The 25,257-nt window shown below is 35.9% G+C and overlaps 1 pseudogene; it reads right to left on the reverse strand.

Moving 5' to 3' along the window:
- Positions 1-3,153: 3,153 nt before the first annotated feature.
- The window catches only part of LOC149213577 (putative glucan endo-1,3-beta-glucosidase A6 pseudogene), an 81,766-nt pseudogene continuing 59,662 nt past the window's right edge, over positions 3,154-25,257 (reverse strand).

Consider the following 25,257-nt stretch of genomic DNA (forward strand, 5'->3'; position numbering starts at 1 on the left):
TGCAGAATGTAGACTTGAATTTTTTCTTGAATAAGGGTTGTCATAATCAATATTGGAATGTAGGGGTCCTCCAAAATATGTTGAAACCTGAATGGCCTACTGCCCTTAGAACTGTACAACTCTTCTTCACCTGTGAAGGTGGGTATTCTAAAGCCTACTTGTATCATATGAGGTTTCTTTGTCATTTGGTAGGTTTTAGCAAGATGAATCTACCATATTTCCTTCACCAAAGTTTGCTAAATATGTTCACCAAAGCAATAGCAAGACCTAAGTGACAACCCGGTGATATTTTTCATCACGGCCTAATTAAAATATTATACATTCATGAGTTAAATAAGCAGGTGGATACTTTGTGGTAATTGAGATAGAGAAATCCTAATTTTAGAAGACTACCTGCACCAAGAAGATCAAGGAAAGGCCAAACCAGAGTTTCTTCCCAAACCCTAGCTTAGGAAACCAATGGTGAATCTAGTCACATCCCTATTTATAAACATGATCAAACCCCTGTGAAAAATCTAGAGGTTAAGTTTTATGAAAGGAGGACTAGAAGCCAACAGAAATTGATGGTAGAAGAAGAGGAAGCAACAAAGAGAAACACAAAGAAAAAAGGAAAAGAGGAGATACAAACAAATGATGAAGTTGAGATAAAACCTAGGGTTTATGGAAAAATACCTCACACTTTCCCTACTAACGCGATGAGACTAAATTTCAAGGCTAAAATGAAGCCTAAGTTGAAAGAAACACTGGTTATTAATGCAGAGGAGGAGATTGTGCAAACTTCAAAAAGTAGAAAAAGATAAAGGAAAACAAAGCATGTTGACAAAAATAAGGGAAAAAACCTAGAGGCTGCCAAAATCACACATAAACCTACTAAAAGGGTGACAATGAGTCTGAACAAGCTAGAAGTACTTGCTTAGGCAACAAAAGCCATTAATCAATGATGAGTTTACTTCATGGGGAAAATAAATACACAAACCCAAATGGTCTCTCAACATTTTGACCTATTCAGTTTAATATTTTTTTACAGTACTTTTTTTTTAATATGTCGTGGTAATATATCATAGGTTTTTGTGGTTGAGGGAGTACGAGTCAAAATGAGGAAATAAAGCCTTGAAAGGAGCAAGCTATTACAAAGGTAGTTACATAGTTTTGGCATAAGTTACAGGTTCATGCACCAGTTTCCTACAAGGAGGGAAGACAAGTTTCAGTTCAAAATATCAAGCTTACAAACAAGTCAACATCCCCAGATCCTAAAATGCAGTAGTGGCGTCATCCTTGTTCCAGAATACTAGCAGGAGATATGCATAATAGTTCTACAGATCTGTTTTGACCAATGATATGTGTCAGATAGAGATCCGAGCAGCTAAGATGATAGGATTATGATTATTTTTGTTAATTAAACTTTTATATTATGTACATGTCTTGTAATTATTTCTACCAAAATTTTAGGAGCTTATCTCTATTATATTTTCCTATATATTACATGAGAAATACAAAAAAAAATGTTGGTTTTTGAAAGAACAATAGTCATTGCCTGTGTGTTGAAATATTTATTCATTTACACTTTGTCAAGATCAATAGATTTTGACTAGTGATATAAATATTGATGTGATAGTAAGTCTTAGTATGTATCCTCTACATGTTATAATATTTCCTTCTTTTCAATCTCATTCAATTGTATGGTATTCTAAGTATTTGAATAAGATTAATTGATTCAGAATTAATCTATGGTTTGATGCTCTGAGTTAAGATATTCAGGTATTCCCCTCTTTGTCCTCTAAATCTACTCTAGGATTCATTTTATATTCCTTATTGCAGTGGATTTCTCTTCTATTTTCTCCCTCTAACTATAATGATGAAAAATCTCTAGGATGTGATATCTACCTTGATTTTATCAATCCCGATCAAACAACAATTTATCTTAGTAAATTGACATAAACCCTAGATTCTTGACTCCATTTCCCAATGGACTATCTTCCTCAGGCCTAACCAAACCCTACATCTACACAGCACAGCGAAAGATCTAGCGACTGTGTAAAAGTACAATCAGTTGTTGATTCAGTAATTAGAGATTAGAGAGAGCCCTCTCAAGATTGAAAGGGCTAGCCTTCAATCTATAAGTTGGATTGCAAAGCTTACCTTAGAGACTCTTCTCCTACAACCAAGAGGACATTTATAAGTGATAACACAACCCGTCTTAAAATTACTGATATTCAAGCTTCAACACAGACAAAATACTAGCCATCACATTTTGGACAAGCTTACGTTCAAATTTTATGTTTGTAACAACACCAACAACCAATATAAGTGGTAAAAACAACCTAAAATGATGGAGAGTTAATCATGGGGAGGAGAGAATTGTTTTTCTCAATAATTAACACAAGAGAACACACGCCTACAATATGTGATACCCATATTGTGTACCATTGAACACACACCAAGGCAACTAACCACAAAGCTAAAGAGATCCATTAGTCAGAAAAGCAACATGTGTCAGCAAATAATAGACCCATATTTGCAAAATAACACTGATATGTGTCAAATCAAAAAAATTCCAGCCCAAAAAATGAAATCAATTCAAACTGAAAAACAAGTATATCAAACCTATGTAGCGAGGCATATTTATGTAGAGAACAAGCAGATGAAGATTTAAAAGTGAAGCATATTATTTCTATACAGAAACACATGCCAAAATTATGAAGGGATTGAAGTAAAAGGTAAAAACATCAAACTTTAGAAGTGAGGTATATTCACCTTAAACAAAACTACCAAGGCTAAAAATCAAAGGAGATTCATGCCAAAGCCACATCAAATATAAGATGTTCAAGAGATTCATCCCAAAAAATTATAAAAAAGGAAAACATTAGACCTAAAAATAAGATTAGTTTGTCTATAAAAAACATAATTATCCTGCTATACAAAGTCGATGCAAGCAAAAAGAAAATATACCTCAAACCTAGCTCAAACAAGAATTCATATTCAAGGTGAAAGAAAATGTGCCTAACCTAAATAGTATAGTAGTTTCAAGATAAAGGAAAATGTACCTAACCCAAAAATAATCAAGCTAAAAACAAAGACAACAAAAACAATTGAGAGAATTAATTAAGATTCGGAGCTAAGGATGGGAAATTTCATACTAAAACAACTTAAAAATTAAACAAGCAAAAGAAAACTAGAGATTGATATAATTACAAATAAAATAAATTTTCTTATAGGATGTTGTGTCACTAGTGTTGCAGCTCCATTAAAGTAACAAGTGCCCCCTGAGTCCTTGAATTGCTTCCAATAATTGTTGAAGCATAGGATGCATGATCAATAACTGTGTTAGGTTGATAACAAGGCTTCCCTGGCTAGATGGCAGTGCGGGTGTTATTTCTATTACTGCAGGCATAATTAATAGTAGACGGAGAGGAAAAAACAATTTGCATTAGCATCTACAACGCACCACAGTTGGCCAATGTATGGCGGAGGTGGAGGAGGGAGAGGCTTATATTCTGAATCCTGGAGCTCCCTGGTGAGATCAATCTCATAACAACCCTTGCTCCATTTAGATACAATAAACCACAATGTCTCTTAGTTCGTGGTCCAAGATTTTGATCCTCATTAAACAATGAAAAAATGTATGTGGGGATGAATTGATTGGGCTTGCAAGGTGTTCCTAGGGGAGGATCTGCAAGAATTCTCCTTATAAGCCTTTAGTTATAATGGGTCTTATTAAATATGTTGGCACGCCAATGAGTAAGGTCACTGATATTGGTCCATCTAGTTTCAACTATGATTAACATAATTTCCTCATAACCTAGTTTTCTCATCATAGCTACAACTGCATCAAGTTTCTAGTCTAACAAATTGGTATACATAAGGGCATTAGGGTCGATGTAGTTTTTGTCATGATCCCAAAAATTGGCATATTCCAAATAAATATTCATAAGATCATAACACCAAGAAAATTAAGCATACACATTGATAAGCAAGTAGGATCTCATTTTGGTCATAACCTCAAGCACTGGTTTCACGAAAATTTCTACAACATCATCCCAAAAAGAACCAGATGATGGAGGAAATGAAGTTCTGATCACATCCATATCCAAAGGGGTTCCTACCTTGATATGATGTAGCTTATATCTAAGTAGATCTTTCTTGATTATCATCATAGTGGGAACTAGCTAGTACAAGGTCTGGTTTTTGTAGTCTGATAAAATTTCATTCCCTGCTAGGACTATATTGATCCTGGCTACAGGATGGAAGTAAACAAAAATATTCTTCACCCATTTGTCTACAAATGACTGGGTAGTTGACAGATTGGCAATGTCTTCATTCTTAATCATGACAAATACCTTAATACCAGTCTGAGAGAGTGCCTTTAGGATATTTTGTTTAATATCATCAGTCAAATTATTGCAATCACTTTATATCCCAATTCCGTTAGCACAGTGTTACTGATATCATGTATAAGTGCATATTACAAATTATATTTGTGGACTAATATACGTGTAAGTATATACTATAAAATAGAAAGTGTATATATGTGCACAACAATATGCAATGAAGCTTAATTGCTTTACAAAGACATATGGACAAGTATCGCATTTGTCAGGTTGCGGAAGGTAGTAAACTATAAAGGTAATAAAAACTGTATAGAATTTGACCAAATTATTTGAAGAAAAGGCTATCAATATATGGTGCATCTACATGTTTATTACAATATTTATAATAAAGCATTTTTAGAACATGCTCTTAATCACATCGGATATAGTATAATTAACCTTCTAATTTAAGCCCAACATAAAGTCCAAACTTATATGCTTTCATGGTTAATATGTTATATTTACTTTTATTGAGTTTTTATTGCTTCTTGTCTCTTGTTGGTTCTTAGGTCAATTGGACATTTCCATGACTTGTGATAAGGAAGTTCACTTCGTCCACATCCTTGGCTATTTGTATACCTACTATTTTGGTTATGCAATTCTATTTTTTCCTTGAATTTGACATTGTAGACATGGCACTTCCACGGTTGGAGCAACATTTGTTCAACGTTTTTGTTGATTTTCTCCTCTCACTTCTTGAGTTTTCTTTTTGCAACTATGTTTCCAGCTTGAACACCATTTTCAATCCTTCAATTCTTTTAGATCTCTACACCTTAACTTCTTCTTTTGAATAGGGAATCTTCAACCATTTATGAATTTGGTAACCACTTGTTGCAAGCTTTTAGAGTGACTAGGTGCCCTACAACCTTGTTGGGCGAAGATCTTTGTTCCTCTTTTCAATTTTGTATCAGTAAGAGAAAATGTTTATAGAAAGAGGTTGACCACACAAAGTAGCAAATATCCATTTGAACCTTTGATCTATTAAGTGGTGAGGCGTGCACTTCTTTCAATGTTAAATATATCTAGGCTTATGATGGATCGATGCTAGTACTCAAAGTTGTCAAATTATTTCTCACTATTTTGAGATTATTTAAATAAAGCTTTCACATAATGTTAAAGGTCCATGCTTTAACATTATGAAAATTTGATATACCTCCCTTCAATAAATATGAACTTTAATTCATCCCACATTAATTCCATCCCCTTAAAAGAATACATTTCATCCCTTTAAATAGAGTACTTTAATTGGATTTTTTCCTACAATTCTCCCCATAATTGATCCCCAAAAAATCAATCATTACATAGAATTGTGTTTTTATCTACATGTGAACAATAGATTCATGGAAGGGGAATTATTTTTTTCATTTCCTTTGAATAAAATCATGTTCATATTGATTTATACATGTTTTTAAACTTAAAAGTTTATGAGATTTATTGTTTGATGATTCTCGGCAGGTGTTGGAGCAACTCAGTGGGAAAACTCTAGTGGAAACACTCCAGTTCTTTCCATGGGTAGGTTTCATATCTCACATAGATATTCCTTGGTTGGACAGGAGGATTCATATGAAGTTGGAAAATTGAAAAGTTTAGTTGACTCCTTTTTTATACTTTTCATATGGAGGAATGTTTTTGAAACATCATTTGTTTTTTCTCTTGTTTTTATCATTTTTCCACAACAAGGTGTGTTGTACCATCCATTAGAATCAGGTGAAATGAAAATATCACGTGCTATGTTACTATTCGAGGAGATAAGGGTCTTCAATTTTTGGATAGTGGGCTGAAAGTGAAGGAATATGAGTTACTCAAAAGTAACTTCAGTGAACAGGTTGTTTTGGTTTTGGAGTTTAGGGGCACATTGATTTTCCAATCAAATGAGTTCAACGTTTTCTTGAATTGTGATACTAACATAATCTGGGAAATTTAACTCTATTGTGATATTGACATGATCTCAAGTTATTTTGTTGTTATGAAATAATATTAGTTCACGGTTGTTACTCTCAACTGTATTTTTTTAGTTTAATTTTAATTCCATTTGTGATAATTAGATTATTTTAAGTTATTTTCTAGGGTTTAGTTGTAATTAATTGTCTATTTTTCCCATTTAGCATGTATGATCCTTCAACTCGTATTTATGATATGGACCTTTACGTAGTCCTGGAACGTCCTCGATACAGAGACAACATGAGAAAGAGAGCCCAATATGTGTTGGCATTCACCACAGGGTTACCAACGAAGATGTCGTGAAGTCATTTCAAGTTAAATATGGAGTCATTCCTAACAAGTCACAAAATGTTTAAACAAACAACCTCGATAGCTTCTTATTAAGAGTAGTCTTGGTGGGCATCCACATCTGTGGATGCGAGGAATTTGTCTTGTCTTGGTTGAATAGATGGATGGAACACTCCATCATGTAGCCTTAGAGAAGTCTTAGCTTGGTGTGCTTGTTTTGTTTATAACTAAAGGAATGAACTTTCTATATAGATTATCTGTTTTGAAGAGATTTTGAAGAGCTGATTTTTTTGCAATTGAGAATTTTTTGGTAGGCTTTGTGTTGAGACTATCGTGTTCCTTAAAGATCAAGCCATGCACTTCTTAATTGAATACATGCATTGGATTTTGAATAGAGAGATTATTACCTTTGTTTAATAGATGATATAACATTCCTTCTGTTTATCAAAATTCTAGCTAAGAGAAAGGCAGATAAAGCTCTCCAAAATTTTGTCAATTGAATTTAACTTAGGTGGTTAGCTAACATCATTGTGATCCCAAGTTCAACTCTACTAAATTCACATGTTTAACCTCTAAAATATAGTAAGTTTGTGGTGTCATTAAGTGAATATGCTATGTATAATTTCTTTATCCAAAAAATTCTCCAAATTTAAAAATTCTTTTAAATAAAATAATTCATATTTATAATTTAAATATTCAATTAAATAGCATAGCATGTCGCATCTTCTTTCATCAATGCTACTCTTACCTATGCTACCACTTTACGGAATTTCCTTTACAACATGTGAAGTGATTACTAATTATTATTTTTTAAGTAACTAATATACTAGAAATTGTAATTAATATACAAACAAATTTATTTATTTTGATCCATAAAGTTATTAAAAAAATCCATATTTTTTGGAAACAAAGTCTTCAAACAATTAAATTTAATTTTTAAATAAAAAATATTTAGTTACACATCGTAATGAATATTTTTTCTCTCACACATATTTCCGAAAAAACTAGTTTTTTTAGTTTTTTTTTTTTTAATTATATTACGGAGTAAATGCGAAAACATGGATTAACATTTGGAAATTAATAAACATCTTACAAAAAAAGTGAATGACTTGTATAATTAAACTTTGGTTGTTTATTTATTATATTGGCATTGATTGATATGATAGAGAGGGATCTGGTTATAAGTTTAATAAAGCAGATAACTTCTTGTCTTTCTTCATGCAACTGGTGTTGTTTCAATTGGATCTTATAATTGCAATTGCAAGGTCTTAACCTGGATCCGTTGATAAGTATTTTGTTCATGGATTCTCTTATGGTTTAGGATTATCAATGGATTCAGAATCAAAGTCATAAGTACCTTTGGGATGGTTACAAGGTAAAGTGTGAGATTTAATCTCCATCCACCCGTCTTCTAATCCATTGTTGGGATACTTTGTAGATATGCATATATGGGAAACAATATTTTTTTAATATATTTGTACAAAAAAACTTGGACTATTTCTACATATGTGCATGTCATTTCTGTGAAAGGGTTGTGCATGTCATTTCTGTGAAACGGTCATATTAATATATAGGGAAACAATATATATGAAACCAATCACACAATTTTTAAGTCTAAAAAAAAATAGTCTACTGACTAAGTTAATGGCATAATCAAAATAATAAATACCAAGTAAGTATGGAAAATTTTAGGGGCTAATATTTGCAGGTGGGCTAATTTTCTATGATTTTTCTGAAAAAAGAATTCGTTAATTTCCATTCTTTTATAGAAATAATTTGCTAAAATTTTATAATATAAAATTATTTTACCTTAAAAATTGCCAATATTACATAGAGAGTATATATAAAATCATTAGAAATTTGAATAATTTTACAAATACATCAATAAATATTTTATAGTTTTCATATTAAAGACTAATGAGATTCGCTAATGTTTTTAAACTTCAAGATAATTTTCCATCCTTAAAATTTCCGTGTAGATAAAATGGAATTCCAAACTTAGTAGGTGTGAAATTTGGGTCAATTTTGAAAAGTCTCGACAAAGCAAAACTTTATCTATCGTGATAAAAATGGTCTTCATTCATAAGATTCCTGCTCTCTAAAATATATCTGATTCAACCTGTTACCAGCGTACTATTAAAACATAAGAATGAATAAATGATTGTGAGGAGAAGAGATCATTTAAAGTACTATTAAAACATAAAAATGAATACATGATTGTGAGGAGAAGAGATCATTTAAAATAAAAATATTTTGAGTAAAATATTTTTTATTCAATCACCATACAAATCTCAATTTTTAGTGAATTCCTATGAAAATATTTTTCGTGCAGTGGCCATTTATATTTTCAAATTTTAGCCTTTCAAACTTGGCACTAAACAAACTTGGAATGGAACGTACCGATAAAGTGTAAATAATTTTCTTGATAATTCTATGATGTGTGACGTACAAATTAAAAAACACATTCCATTTTTGTTGGGATTTTGTAATAAAATAATTTATTAGTCTCTATCTATCTATGTCGCGTGTTTAATCTTTGTAAGTGTTCCAGTTGGTATGGTCACCTAAAGTTGTTTTCCTTGTGGAAATTAACCCAAGGAAACCTGAAATAGACTATTTTGTAGTTGTATTAGAATGTTGAAATCAAGGATGTAATTGTTTATATATTTATTGATAACTAGGAAAAATCCATATTCAATATAAAAATGGCCATTTTTCTAGTAAAAATAATATTACACATTACAAACATCATAAATATACTCTGAATAAAGTATAACAATTTCATGGTGCAAATAAAGTATAATAATTTTGTTTCCATTTTTCCCATAGATAATAAGTTTTAGGATTTATGGTTTTTATTTTTCCTTCCCATGGGTTCAGAGAATAATAATTTCATAGTGCAAATAAAGTATAAAAAATGTATTTCTTTTTTTCAAATAGATAAGAATTTATAAGGTTTTTAGTTTTTAGTTTTTTTTCTCGTGGGTTCATAGAATGTGTTTGATTTTCGTTAATATTTGGGTTAATTAGGTGTTTTTTGTATAGTTAATATGAGAATTCTAGTTATAATTTAGCTTAGTATTCATGTTTCAAAAGACAAAATATATTTTTTCCTTTGGCTTGAATATAGTTAAATAATGTAGATAGAGTAAAATAATTTTTTTCCCTTTTTTAAAATGTAAGAATTTTTAGAATTTTTAGTTTTATTTTCCTTTCCATCTAGAGTTTTATGTATAAGTATGGACACTTTAAATTTTCTTATGTGTTAAGTATGAACAAAAAATTTTTAATGTTCCTAATTTTCATGTTGATTTTGAAACTTTGTTGATCCAACATCAATTTATTTTCTTTAGGGGGCATATTTTTGACACTTTAAATTTTCTTATGTCTTAAGTATGCACCTTTTCTTTTAAATGTTTGTTATTTAACCATTTTTCAAATTGTCATCTTCTTCTTCTTATACTTCTTCTTTCCTTCCTAAGATGCTTGTGTTTAAAAAGTTTCAAGTTTTTGTGTTTTGTTTTTCTTTGCACTGTTTTTTGTAATAAAATTTCCAATTTTTTTGCAAAGTTTAAAAAAAAAAATCAATATTTTGAAGTTATGATTTTTTATATATTTATGTATCGTAACTCGTTAATTAATAATTCAGTACACGTCAAAATAAATGTCACTAAAAAATTAATAATGTTAAACACTCAACAAAAAAATACACTTTTTTCACATAGATATAATAAAAAAAGGCTCATTTTAAAACCTTTTCACTAAAAATATATTTCAAAACCTTTTTGCTAAATATATTTCAGGTATTAATTCCTTACGAGTTTAGGAGTTTGTTGTCTCCAATAGCTTTAATTCATGGGAGCTTCTGATATTGTAGTAAACCTTAGCTTTTTTGTACGACAAAATCTTCACTCGCGGCGGTTGGTAAATGAAAACCTTCAAGGTAACTTAAAGTCAATCCAAGGCAAATCCATCATCACATAAATGGGAGAGATCTCAAGATCATGCCTCTTGCACCCAATTCATGAAATTCCTCACAAAAAACTGCACATATTACAACCCAAAGCATCGTTAAATTTCCATAGATTTCTTGAAGCATCCCTGCCCTCTTCATCCCCAGCATCACTTTTTTTCATTATTAACTCACACGTCGTCGGCTATGGAGGCCTTGTAGTCACAAAGGCTCTTAGGTGTTTCTTCACCCAACACTTGTAACCACCTTCCAACAACCTTCCAACACAATATTCTTCGTCGTATGTGATAATCCAACGATGAAAAATCTTATAATGATCTAATACATTATCAAATGGAGAAGAACGGAGAGGGGAGCGAATTTTATCCAAGAGGGGAACATCTTACGACATAATTAAAAATATTTATTCAAACACAAGAATATTATCAGAATTCTCGTGAATTCAATATACATACGTATGTGATCAACAATATTATGTTTTTTATAATGTTATTATCGAGTAGCATTAACAATGACTTAAATGAAAGAAAGCACAATGAATCTTGGTTTGAAATGCACTCATATAACATATTTGTTACATTTTTGTATTTTTCCATTGTTGTTTAAATTTATTTGGATATGTTGAGGCCATATATTATTATGGTATTAAGGGTTGGTCTTTAATATTGTACAGTTAATTGTTGTAAATAAGTTCTTTAAAAATAAAATCAATCTAATGGCACATACATATATATTACTTAAAAAATTCACCTATGAAATTTTAAACCAGTAAAATTAGAAGTATTTTTCAATATATTCAATTTTTATAGTGTTACAATACAATATGTGTATTTTAGGTCATCCATAAACCCCCAACCCATTAACTATAAATTAAAATACAAGTGTAGCTCCTTAACCGAAATTACAAACTCATGTGTTGAAACACCATGTGTCATAAAACCTCTAACCATGAAAATTGTGTGTCAAAAACTACCAAAAATGGATGCCCCCTTTGCCCACCACAACCCCCCACCATGTAAGGATAATCATGCAAAAAATGTAACAATGGTACAACAGAAAATCATAGTTATTTTATTTTCGTGCTTCATCTTGAATTTCACAAATAAAAGATAACCATGCAAAGAATATAACAATGGTAATTGAAAATCACAGTTATTTTCCTTTCATAATTAATCTAGAATTCCACTCATAAAACACATTCAACATCTACCTATGTATTTCGTGAAATGACAATTCCTAAAAATATTTTTGATTTTTTAATTGTTTATTAAGTATCTAGACCCAATATCCTAAGCCCGACTAATTTACCAACTTGCATAGCCCCAATCTTCCCCATTATGACTAATTTGCCAACGTTATTATTTGTTCACTATGGTTGGTATTTAGAGGTTTCTTAGGCTTGGGTTGGGTTCCATATGTAATAAGATGAACCATTATTCACATATGGCCTATTCTAACACCCTCATCTACCCTCCCATAGACCATTCTCAGGCACCAGAAGGTGTTACTTTTATTTAACCCAACCTCCAAAGTCTCATTATGGAAATGGGGTCACCAAATTCCTCTTTTATCAGCTTCATTAAAACTTGGAATAAATACCACCATCTTGTTCTCCTTATCGAGATTTTTCTGGTGATATAAATTTTATCTAAATCTAAATCTCAGATCAAAAGTTATGACCAATTAAAATTTGACTAGTAAAACCCTTGCCACATCAACGATGTACTTCCACGCGACACCCATATGGCGACCCTGCACCCACATGGCACATGTGATGCAGGAGCATCCGAGCACCTTAATGAAAAAAAGACTAGAGAAAGAAGACACGTGGACAACCAGGCCAACCATGAACAGATTTCAATTAGTGAACAAATTTCAGTTAAAATTCAGTTAAAACTACCATGTATGTATAACAAGATATTAAGAATCCATTCGGGGATAAAGAAACATAAAGAAATAGAGAAAAAAACCTGTGCGTGTGAGAGAGTGTAAGGAGATACAATGTAGCTGCAGGAGAATACGGGACTAAGGCTGAGATGCCTTAAATTGTAATCGAGACTGTATATAATGGAAATGCATCTTATTTGAATTTGTGCCTGTGTATTTTTTTTGTTTGAATTGTTTGCCACCGATTTGGATTTTCTGAAGCCATGGCATTTTTGTCAAGTCGGTCGATGATGTGGAGAACGAGCTTTGGAAAGTGTTGTCCCCATCATTTAGGCATTTAGAGTGTTTTCATTTTCAGATATTTTGTTTGGAACTGTCATGATGTTGAATGAGTTCTCGTTTCGGAGGTGCGACACATCTTTCATTCCCTGCATGGGTTTGCGATGGGTGAGAAGCTGAGAGCTTGTGGATGTGGTTGGCTTTTCATAGGCTCTCAGAAATATTCCACTGGTATATAGAAGAAATGATTGGTGCCATCTAAACTATGTATTTTTAATCCTTCATTGCATGGCGTTAGAAGTAAAATACCTCATTGTGATGGGTGTAGCTGGAAGAAGTCGAATGGCTATTGTTGGCGGCGCTGGAGTGTAGTGTCTATGGGTTTGTTGGGTTCAACCGTGAATGGATCAGGCGTGGCTTTGTTCAAAAGGAGTGGCATCAAGAATCTGCGGAAGCAACAGCATCAAAGAACCCCAAAAAGAAATGGCGTGTGTGGATGAAGAACAATGACAACGTCATCATGCATTGTCACCTAGTTTGTTCTGGCGAGGGCCTTCAGCTTCCCAAGAATCTTCCACGACGTCTTGAAAATATTAATGATTCATTGGCCCATAAGGCAAGTGAGACCGTGAGAATCATTTCTGATAGGCTTCGTGGGCCCACAACCCACTGGCCTCAAGAGCAATTTATTAGGGAGATGGGATTTTGGTTCACCCCCAAAATCTCATCCCCATCAAGTGGTATTAGAGCACGAAAAGATTTCCTGCAGAAAGGAGTTTTTGCATGCGAAGAAAGAATAGTTACAGTTTTGCTGAAGATTTGTAAGTTTGTAATTTTTTATTTTATTTTGTGAAGGTGAGAAGATTGCAACAAACCTAGAGCAAGAGTGCTCAATTGGTTCGAGAGGAGAGAACCACAGAGATGTCGAAAGTCTAAGATCAGGAGAGAAGCTTGGTAATGCATCTGGTAGTAGGGAGGACTTGTTATTGCAGAGGTTTGGTTGCAGCTCACATGAAGGCAATTCCACTGAAGAAGTGAAACAGTGGGTAGAATTACTAAGGAAACGCATATGACCAGGAGGTCATAAATTTTTGTACCTCTAAACTCTGATGCAAGAGCATCCGAGCACCTTAATGAAAAAAATACTAGAGAAAGAAGACATGTGGATAACCAGGCCAACTGTGAACAAAATTCAGTTAGTGAACAAATTTCAGTTAAAATTCAATTAAAACTGCCATGTATGTATAACAAGATATTAAGAATTCATTCAGGCGTAAAGAAACATAAAGAAATAGAGAAAATACATGTTCATGTGAGAGAGTGTAAGGAGATACAATGTAGTTGTAAGATAATACGGGATTAAGGCTGAGATGCCTTAAATTGTAATCAAGACTGTATATAATGGAAATGCGTCTTATGTGAATTTGTGTCTGTGTATTTTTTTTGTTTGAATTGTTTTCCAGCGATTTGGATTTTTTGAAGCCATGGCATTTTTGTCAAGTCAGCCGATGATGTGGAGAATAAGCTTTGGAAAGTGTTGTCCCCATCATTTAGGCATTTAGAGTGTTTTCATTTTTAGATATTTGTTTGTAGTTGTCATGATGTTGAACGAGGTCTCATTTTGGAGGTGTGACACATCTTTCATTCCCTGCATGGGTTTGCGGTGGGTGAGAAGTTAAGAGCTTGTGCATGTGGTTAGCTTTTCACAGGCTCTCAGAAATATTCTACTGATATACAGCAGAAACGATTGGTGCCATCTAAACTATGTATTTTTAATCCTTCATTACAGTGCGTTGGAAGTAAAATACCTCATTGTGACGGGTGTAGCTGGAAGAAGTCGAATGGATATTGTTGGCAGCGCTGGAGTGTAGTGTCTACGAGTTTTTTGGGTTCAACCGCGGATGGACCAGGCGTGGCTTTGTTTAGAAAGAGCGGCAGCAAGAATCCACAGAAGCAACAGCATCAAAGAACCCCGAAAAGAAAGCTCGTGTGTGGATGAAGAGTAATGACAATGTCATCATGCATTGTCACCTGGTTTGTTCTGGCGAGGGCCTTCAGCTTCCCAAGAATCTGCCATAGCTTCTTGAAAAGATTAATGATTCATTAGCCCATAAGGCAAGTGAGTCCATGAGAAGCGTTTCTGATAGGCTTCGTGGGCCCATAACCCACTGGCCTCAAGAGCGATTTATTAGGGAGATGGGATTTTGGTTCACCCCCAAAATCGCGTCCACATCAACATGTCACATAACCACCTTATGGGGCCCCACCATTTTGGGTGTTCGGGGTTTGAGCAACAACACAAATTTATTTAACGAAATCCTTTTGGAATCCCTGAACTCCTGAAGTAGTTTGGGCTCTAGCTTGCATTCGTCCCTTGAACTGCTTTTGTGCACTACCCATTTGGCCTAAAGATACTTGTCCACTTTAGTTTTAACCTAAACTCATTGAATACCTTGTCCCTAGAGGCCTTGAAGTCCCGAACTCCCGAATTATTCAAGGTTTGGCCTCCCATACACTAACTTATCCCTCTCTTCATTATCTTGGAGGAACGACCTCTCGAATTATTTGACTTTGGTCTTAAACACAAAAATACTTCCTTTTCAACCAGAATTTCCTTCTAGGTTTTCCTAAGTAACTCATAGAGTTATCCTAACACTTTGACCATGACTTGGATCTGCCCAAAATTTTCATGATCAAACAATCTCTCATCGATTCAATAAAATTCAATGAATTTACAAGTGCAAAGTAAGAGTAAGACATATTCATTGATAGTATAAGCATGCTTTATATCCAGGCATCATGTTCAAGCCAAATTTGTGACTACCATGCCCCGTAAATGAAAATACAATAGCTCTAGATTTATTCACACAAATCCTAATTTATTTCCTCGTGACCTTGGCACATTTATGCTTAAATTCCTGCTCTTAAGAATTACTCCAAACCAATATTCAATCATCAATCAACATACAAACCTTAAAATAAAATATCTACATTAATCAAGCACATAACTCCTTAAGAAAAATAGAACATTCAACCAAGCTTTCAAACACCTTAACAATTAAACATGGATTCTCATTAGTAACACAAATCACATAAACAACCCTGCAAATCAAGAATATTTTAGTATACAAAGGGAGCTTCTAATCCCTCATATCCTTGGGAACGAACCTACAATACATATCATTATAAATACACATAGGGATACACAATCCATAATGGCAGTGCTAATACACACCATGTTGGAATTTCTAAATCTATCCATCGGAAATTCTCCCTGTACTATCTGATTTATTTCTTCCTACTTGTTAATTTGCTTAACAAGTTATTTACTGTTGGGTTGTGTTATATTCTTTCCACGACTAACCTACGTAGTTAAACGGGGGGTTAGAGGGGGGCAGTAGCCCCCCTTCGTTGCGCCGATTACGCAGCGGGGGGATCACAGGGGGGGCGGCAGCCCCCCCTGTCTGGGGGGTTTGAGGGGGGCGGGTAGCCCCCCTCTATAGGGTCCAGGGCAGTGCCCCAAGAAAAAAAAATTTGGACCCTATATTAGGTTGGGCGAACCTACCTATGGTTTTGTGCATGATTTTCGCACATGGTATTGGACGCGATGGTTTTTCGGTCCATGGTATTGGATGCTTCGGCATGTATAAATATGTATTGTAACATTGAAAGGAACATAATGAAAAATCAAGCTGGTAGTCCCCGTTTTGGGATCCAGGGAAAAATCTCTGTGCATATGTGTTTTATGGGTTATGCTCTCGCATTGTTTATTTTCTTTGTTTAAGAATTCGTATGCAGGTAATTTTCGGTATAGGGTTAAAACCTACATTTACCATGTAAATATTGATAATAAATACAAGTACAATATCAACACATATAGATCATCAACTAAAAGAAACAAGAACACAAGTGACAGTTATTTTTGGAGTAATGTCCCAGGAAAAACCTAATGCGGGAAAATCGGTGCAGCTATTATAGGGTTTTATTATTAAGCAATTTCAGAATAAAATATGGGTGCCAGAAATGGCTCACCCAATAGAGAATTCCCTCGACATTAGTACTTCTTAGTCGGACACATATATCAGCTCCAATCTGCCCCACGAAATCTCCCAGCGTCAGCCTCTAGGATCTACGTCAACCTCTCTAGCCCAGTGTCAGCCTTTCGGGGCTCTGCATCATCCTCTGGAGCCTCTACGTCTCACACACTAGCCCTCATTAGGATCTATGTAGCTCCTGGATACCTCTAAGTGGCCTTTGGCTACCTCTGTGTGGCCTCTGGTTGGCTCTACGTCAACCCTCTCCTGACTTCTATGTTGATGCTCCCAATACTATCTCTGCCTCTCTACTATTGTATTCACTACCCCTCAGCTGCAACTCTGATCACTCCTTCAATTTCCTTAGCAAGCCTTGCCCCAGAAAATCAAATTCTTGATCAACTCAGTGTGTTCTCCAACTAACCCTTAAGCGTCTTCTTATACTTTTCTCGTTGATAATTCAAAGGTTGAGATTAAGTCCCTAACCAATGTCTAAGATTAGATCTGGCTTGATCCATGACTTTTGGACCATTCTAACTCAGTTTTATATTAATTCACATTAAGATTTTATTTTCCCTAAGTTTAGACTTAGGGACTCCATTAAAAATATTAACTATTTTAATATCTCCCAAACTGGTTATATTCTACCCAAACCATTTATGGGTCTTGGATATCTCATGTGATTTAGCCTCTCCACCAATTTTCAAGGCTAGAGCACATCCGATTCTAGCCCAAATCAACACTCCCTCTTAGTGAGGATTGTGCTCTAGTAATACTCCTCACTAAGTATCACCCTAATCATCCGGCATCGGTCCCTGTGCTAATGCCAGACCTGCTGCCCAACATCCTCTACATTGCTACATCATTTACTGCTACCCATGGCCCTTCCACTACCACTTCTACAGCTATACGGAAACTCTCTTTGCATCTGTGTTGCTGCCCATGGCCCTGTTACATTTTCACTACATTCCCTCCCATCATGTTGCTCATAGCAATGCCACTGCTAACTACTACACTGCAACTCAGTTACTAAGAAGTAAGTAACTGATCTCCCAATTCTAATATCTCTATCAGGCTAGAAACACTCCCAATGTTGAAGCTCCCTCTGTCACTGACAAGTGCTCCCTCGCTAACCTCTACACTGCTACAACAACTCCATTCATCTCGCACTGATGCCTCATGCTATCCTGGGACTCCTGCACTATAGCCCTCTCTGTCGCTCCATCCGCATTTGTCTCTATTGACATCCACCAGTCCTGCTACACCTCTTCGAGGCTCTCGTAGCAAGGTCTAATCCAAGAGGTTGGGTACCTTGAGGATCTTGCCCCTCATCGCCTATAGTCCGTCTAACTACAGCTCGATGTCTCCCCACCTCTTTTCTCAAGGTGTATGAGCACTAATGGCACACTCTTCATCAGTCTCCACTTCCTTCTCCACCTTAGTTGGCATAGCCTTGGTCTCAGAAGCATCTCCCTTGTTCTTCTTCCTAGGACACTGATTCACATAGTGACCTAGTTCGCCACAATGGAAGCACTTGACCTTGGAGAGGTCCTTCTTCTTTCTTTTCTCTTGTTTTCCCATGGATGCGAGAGTCGCATATTCTTCTTCCTCCTTCTTGATTCTGACCCCTTTTCCGCTACTCCCTACCTTGGACACCCATCTGATCTCTTCTTGAAGAAGAGTCACCCACAGTTCCTCCGAACCTGAAAGGCTCATCTTGCCTAGTATGCTCTAGAGAAATACCTCCCAATCCTCTGAGACTGTGTCTAATGCGGTCCTCACCATTAGTTCCTGATTTGGTGTGGCCCCTATGGAAGTTAATTGATCACGGATCTCCTTCAATCCACCGATGAAGACATCTATCTGCTCTCCCTTCTGCATCTGATATGACCACAGCTAGTTTTCAAGTAACATCCTCCTCTGCACAGAAGTATGCTGGTACAATTTCTTTAGGGCCTCCCACATCTCATTTTTCATCTCCTTCTTAGAAATGTGTGGCACCACATGATCCCTGACACCATCAAGGATGATGCCCTTTGCCTTGGCCATTGCCTCCTCATACTTTTCGTTTTCAGCTGGGTGAACCGGGATCGCTATCACTTTCAAGGCGAAGTGTTTGATGTGATACTTGTATAGAACAGACAATTTCCTAGCCTTCCATACTACGAATTTTGAAGCTCCGTCCATTCTATCCTGATCTCTTAGCTCATTCACTACCATTTCACTTCTCCTCGTTTGACTCTTTCGAGTCTCTCTACTTCCCTCTTGGAAGTTTCTTGGTGTGACTCCCTCTGAGCCTTGATTTCCATCCTAGAAAGCCCTCTACCAATGTCAAGATTCCCCACTCCGATTGTTAGTGTAGCTGCACCATTGACTTGGATTTCTTGGCTAGAAATCCTCGGCATCAACTCCCTCCTCCTTGGTCTTGCTCCGTTAGGTAATTTTATGACCACAGTACCCCACCAACTTTGCTCCGCAACTTACCCAAAGCCTCTTAGACCTCAACAATCTGAAGGTTAGAGCCTCTAGGCTCTGCCCAATCGCAGTACCAGCAAAATCCGCACCTTCTGGCCACAGGCATCAATCCTTCCTAACTCATAAAGATGATTGGCATTGCGTAGGTTAGGTATGCACCTCTGCCACTGTGTTGATCCTCCTCTTGGCTCGAACTAATGACGTAGGCACTGGATCACTCCTTCCTTGCTGTTTCTGCTAGGAACATATTTTTTCACTTGGGACAATTCTTTCTTATGCTGCTGCTCTGCCCAGTTGATGCCCTCAGTTATCCCATGATCTGCAACCACGCTCTAATGCCATTTTGGAATTTCTAAGTCTATCCATTAGAAATTCTTCTTGTACTATCTAATTTATTTCTTCCTACTTGTTCATTTACTTAACAAGTTATTTACCATGTAAATACTGAAAATAAATACAAGTACAATATCAACACATACAGATCATAAACTGAAAGAATCAAGAACACAAGTCACACACGTATTTTTGGACTAATGTCCCCGAAAAAAGCCAATGTGGGATAACTGGTGCAACTATCAGAGGGTTTTATTATTAAGAAATTTTAGAATATAATCTGGGTGCCAGAAATGGCTCACCCAATAGAGAATTCCCTCAGCATTAGTACTTCTTAGTTAGAGACAGATATTAGCTCCAATCAACCCCACGAAATCTCCCAGCATCAACCTCTAGGGTCTGTGTCAGCCTCTCTGGCCTAGCGTCAGCCTCTCAGGGCTATGCGTCAGCCTCTGGAGCCTCTGTGTCTCCCACACTGGCCCTCCTTAGGCTCTGTGCAGCTCTTAGATGCCTCTGTGTGGCCTCTGGCTGCCTCTGCATGGCCTTTGGCTGGCTCTGCATCAACCCTCTCCCAGATTCTGCGCTGATGCTCCCAGTACTATCTTTGCCTCTCTGCTACTGTATTCACTACCCCTCAGCTACAACTTTGATCACTCCTTCGATTTCCTCAACAAACCCTGCCCTAGAAAATCTAATTCTTGATCAACTCCATGTGTTCTCCAACTAACCCTCAAGCCTCTTCTTATACTTTTCTCGTTGAAAATTCAATGGCCGAGATTAAGTCCCTAATCAATGGCTAAGATTAGATCTGGCTTGATCCATGAATTTTGGACCATTCTAACTCAGTTTTATATTAATTCACATTAATATTTTATTTTCCCTAAGTTTAGACTTAGGGACTCCATTAAAAATATTAATTATTTTAATATCTCCCAAACTAGTTAGATTTTTCCCAAACCATTTATGTATCTTAGAGATCTCATGTGCTTGAGCCTCTCCACCAACTTTCAAGGCTAGAGCACATCTGATGCTACTCCAAATCACCACACCCAAAGTTATCCTACCATAATATTCAACAATCAATTGCAACAAGTATTCAAGTAAACACTTATATTTTTATCTTGAATTAAGTGGAAAATGAGATTAAGACTTGAACTCTCCACCCAATCTTAATTTGACTCCACTACAACCTTTGTTTTAGTCAACCACCATCGAGCTAGATTTAGCACTTGAGGGGGAGTTCTCAAAGGAATTAAACCAAATAATCAGTTGGTACAAGGAATACAGAGATTACACCATCTCCACCCTTTTGAACCTTCTGACTTGTCTTCTGCCCTGAGACTTGGCACCATTTTAACAAGAGATCAAAAATCAAATTAAGTTGTTGAATACTTGGTTCCTAAGATTGAATTCAATGGTTTCTATTTCAACAAAGCTCAAATCCCATGTTTAATTTTCTACAAGATGTAGAGTAGATAGAATTTTTTTCCATATAATTTTTTCCTAATGATTTTTCACACAGTGTTTTATGCCACTATTATCATTGAATAATTACACTCAGAAAATTCCTACATTAAATGTAGCGGAAGTTGTAAATATCGTAGAAATACAACCATGCAAAATAGAGAAAATATGTTTTCTCTGGGAAACCCCACCTTGGGGGAAAACCCAACAAATTTTCTAACGAGAAATTATTCTTCAACAAGGTTTACAAATCAATAATTTGTCTAGAAATTTTTGCCAATATCCAATTCAAAATACCAGTCAAACCTAGATATTGTTAGCCTCACTCTCATGTGATGAAAACAATTATAAGTCCAAAACAATTAAATTAATTAAAATCAAGGAAGTTGGATTTAATCCTACCTCTCTAGATTCCTCTCTAGATTGAGTTTGTTCCTCATGGTCAGGAGTCAGTTTAGGCTTAGTTGGTTGAGAGATTCTCTCCAACTAGTTAGGCTCCTAGATTAGTGTTTGGTTGAGATATTTTCTCTACCATAGTGTCCAAGATAGACGTACTATCTTGAGACAAAATTCCTCATGTATCTATTTCTACTATTATCATTATTTGTACATAGGCTGACAACTTTTCTGCCATTTCTATGTTTCTGGTATTTTTATGTGTGTTAATTTTGTTTTATTATTCTACATTTGGTATTAGAGCTAGTGGCTCTATGGGTAACTCCCTTAAAGGAAGGCCCTGGTATATGTGAGAGAGATGTGAGACTTAGATCAGTGATGTAGATTAAATTAGCATATGTGTGAGTTGCGGATGTGTTGAGCTGCTTCAGTTGGTATCGCCTGCAAGGATTCCTTTGGAATTCTTTCTGTGGCTCCACTTGGTGGGCCGATGGGAAAGAGGAACTGAGGCTCATCAAAGTTGCCTAAATTACATACGGCCAATTCAACTACAGTCGTCTATTGTTGCAACATGGGCTGGTAATAGCTATGTGCAGATCTGGGATTTTAATACACATCAATATCATAAACTTGAAGGGGAGTAAAGTGGGCTTCAGCATAGTAGCGAACCTGTTAATACTCTCTGCCACTACGTCAAGGCCGTGAGGCTGGAGCCAAGGTTCAAGCTTAGCTCGATCGACCTTGAAGCTCAAGGAGGTTACCAAGTTGTTACGATCCAGGTTGGATCTATCTCTTTGGTCTGTTCAGCGGACAAAAATTTAAGCAAAGACTTTATGTCATGCATTCTTTCTTTTATTTTTTTGTTGGGTCTCTCTTTGAGCTTCTCGTCGGACAAAAATTGAAGTGGAGACATCTGTGTGTGAAGTTGTTGAACGAGATACATAAAATAGAGTTTCACAATGCAATGACTGCCAACTTCTAAGTTATCGACCAATGAAATTTCTAGCATCATGTTACAAGGAGAAACGAAGCAAAAAACCCCTCTTCCAGAAATTTGATTAAAAGGAGTGTCATCAGCTTTAGCATCGGATCGGTCTCTAGCATATGGGATAGTTGATTTTCTTTAACACTATATTGTTGAAAAATTCTTCTCTACCAGCGTGAGAATTTGATGTTCAGTAGATTTTGCACAACAATTATTGCTCGGTGCGGATCATGAATACTTATGGGATGGACATATTATTTGAGTTCATTTATTTTGATTTTCTCAGCAACAAAAAAAAAAACACAAAGCTCTTTTCCTTTAATTTTTTTCGGATTTTGGTAGAAAAGTTGAGTTGATCAAATCCCCGAGGTAGAAACCAAGAAAATCGAGTTGCAGCTAAAATCAAAATGTCTAATGAACTTTCTTGGTGTCAAAGGAGAAAAAATATATTGAGCCCAAATATCTAGCTTCTTCTCAGTTCTAAGAACGAATCTAGCAATTGTGACATCCTCAGTAGTCGATTTAGAGTGAAAGCCACTAGACCCTGTTGCACCAATCAGTTTCTGGTGCATAAGCAAAATCGTAAAGCACTGCTGCTTTTGTTGCGTGGTGCCTATTACTGCATTCTGTAATTGACTTGTGCGTTGAGCCAATAGCATGTGGAGCCAACAATGTTTAGAAAAAGGAACCTGTTATAGATCTGACCTACAAATATATGAAATGATACCAATATACCCCATAACTATAGATAACACCATAAATAACAAGATCTGAATATAGATAAACGTTTCTTTATTGATCAAACCCTTAAGGTAGGGCAACACCATACATTCACTCCTTAAGGAAGGAGAGCACTCCACAAGCCATATGCCTGTTCATACAATATTCCTTGACATCCCTCAATGGGGAGTCTCTAGCTCTATGTAGGCCTCATACATACAATACCATGGGTCATTACCATGGTTCCCTCAATACCATCTATCTAATACCATGGGCCCATTACATTATCACTAACTACTTGTGGTCCCTTACATGATACGGGTTAACCACCTTATTTATTACTATGGCCCATCCCATTATTACATTATTCCCTTGGGTACCTCCCTTTGTACCCCATATTATCCCCCCTAGGTACACTACATTCCACCCCCCTTAACATGTTTCATCCCCAAAACATGGGAAGAACACAAATAATAAGATCTACTCAAAAGAGTAGTCCACTGGTACCATGCATGTGCATCTAGCCATCTAAGAGAAAGGTGAACCCTCGATCTCGCTGGTGCCTCACTCGCTTGAGATGGAAGTTGACCGTGGCAGTTCTTCTGTGTTGATGTGTAGTAGGTGGATCTTCGCTCCTCTCTATCTGTCATGTGGGGGTTGTTGTCCTTGTGGCTAATTCGTTGCCATCTTGTTGGTTGTTTTCTTGCGGGGTGATGTGGGTGGTGATATGCTGAAGTGTTAACCAACGATGTATCTTTCTTTAATTCACCACCTAATGGAGCCTGATGGGTATCTGGTACATGTTTTGGTTCCTGTAGTTGTTTCTTATTTTTCAATATTACTTCAACCGCTGAGTCCCCCTCTAATGTAACATTTTCTACTTCCGCCTCTACTTGTTTTTCTAGTACCTGGTTTGATGTTTGTGTGTGGTTATCGACCATCAATGGCTCATCATTTGATATGTCAGTCTCTGGAACATCTTTTGCTTCAACCTCCATGTACTCTACCTGTTTATTGATGGAAATATCATGTAATTTAATTTTCTTCCTTTTATACCAGAGCTTTAGGAATTTCTTCTGCACATTAATATTAATAGTACCCACGGATTCCATCCAAGGATATCCCAAAACAACATCCATGTTATTCATATCTGAAGTATAAAAATCACCATGCAACACATACTTATCCATAGAAAGCTTCAAATCCCTATAAAATTGAACATCCTCATCATCAACCTGTGTGTTTTCAATGTGTTTTGCTGGAACTTGCAATTTTTTTGCCCAATTAACATTGATAAAATTATGCTTGCAACTAGGATTTATAGACACAACGATCTTCTCCTTCTGAATCAATCCATGAATCTGTAATTATGAGACACCAGTAGAAAATAACCCCTTACGTGTCTCATTCTCCTTTTTTCTAGCACGAGACCATTTTTCTAAAAGGACTCTTTCAAATTCTGCATCTGAAAGTTTGGTCAATTGCTTATTGTCAAGTGAGAACCACCATTTGTAACCCTCATCTTTGAAACCAAGCCACACTAAATCCTTCCAATTTTTTTCCCATACTGACTTTTTTTGTTTTATGTATTCCTCAATAGGAGGACCATTATCTTTTCCTGTAAAACACAGAACCGCCATGAAGAGAGTTTTAAAAAAAATTCACTCACATGGCGAAAATTTGAAATGGCCACAATTCCGTCAATATTGCTCAAAATCACTATTATGACCTATTTTCGGAAATGGAACCACCATTCTGCATCTACTCATGTGGTATAAATCTCAATCTAGGCACTGGAATTTCAGATCTGCGCTGCAGCTCTCCCGCCGTCACCAAAAATTCTGAAAAAAAAGAGCTGATTTTAAATCAGCGATATTTCCCTCATCCGGACTCCGATTCGACTAATTTTTTTTTGAATTTGGGTATTTTTTCACAAGAAATCTAGATCTGCAATTCTATTCTTCATATTGTGCACTAGAACGTACAGATCTGTGTCGCAAACCCGCCGACCCGAAAAAATGTCTGCAACCCAACTTATTTTTAAATCAGCAATATCTCCCTCATCCGAACTCCGATTCAACCATTTTTTTTTTTGAAATCGGGTATTTTTTCACA

Source organism: Pinus tabuliformis, chromosome 1_1 (genome assembly GCF_031772625.1).
Source record: "Pinus tabuliformis cultivar Carrire ecotype Pingquan chromosome 1_1, CPIR1, whole genome shotgun sequence".
In the NCBI taxonomy this organism is placed as follows: Eukaryota; Viridiplantae; Streptophyta; class Pinopsida; order Pinales; family Pinaceae; genus Pinus; species Pinus tabuliformis.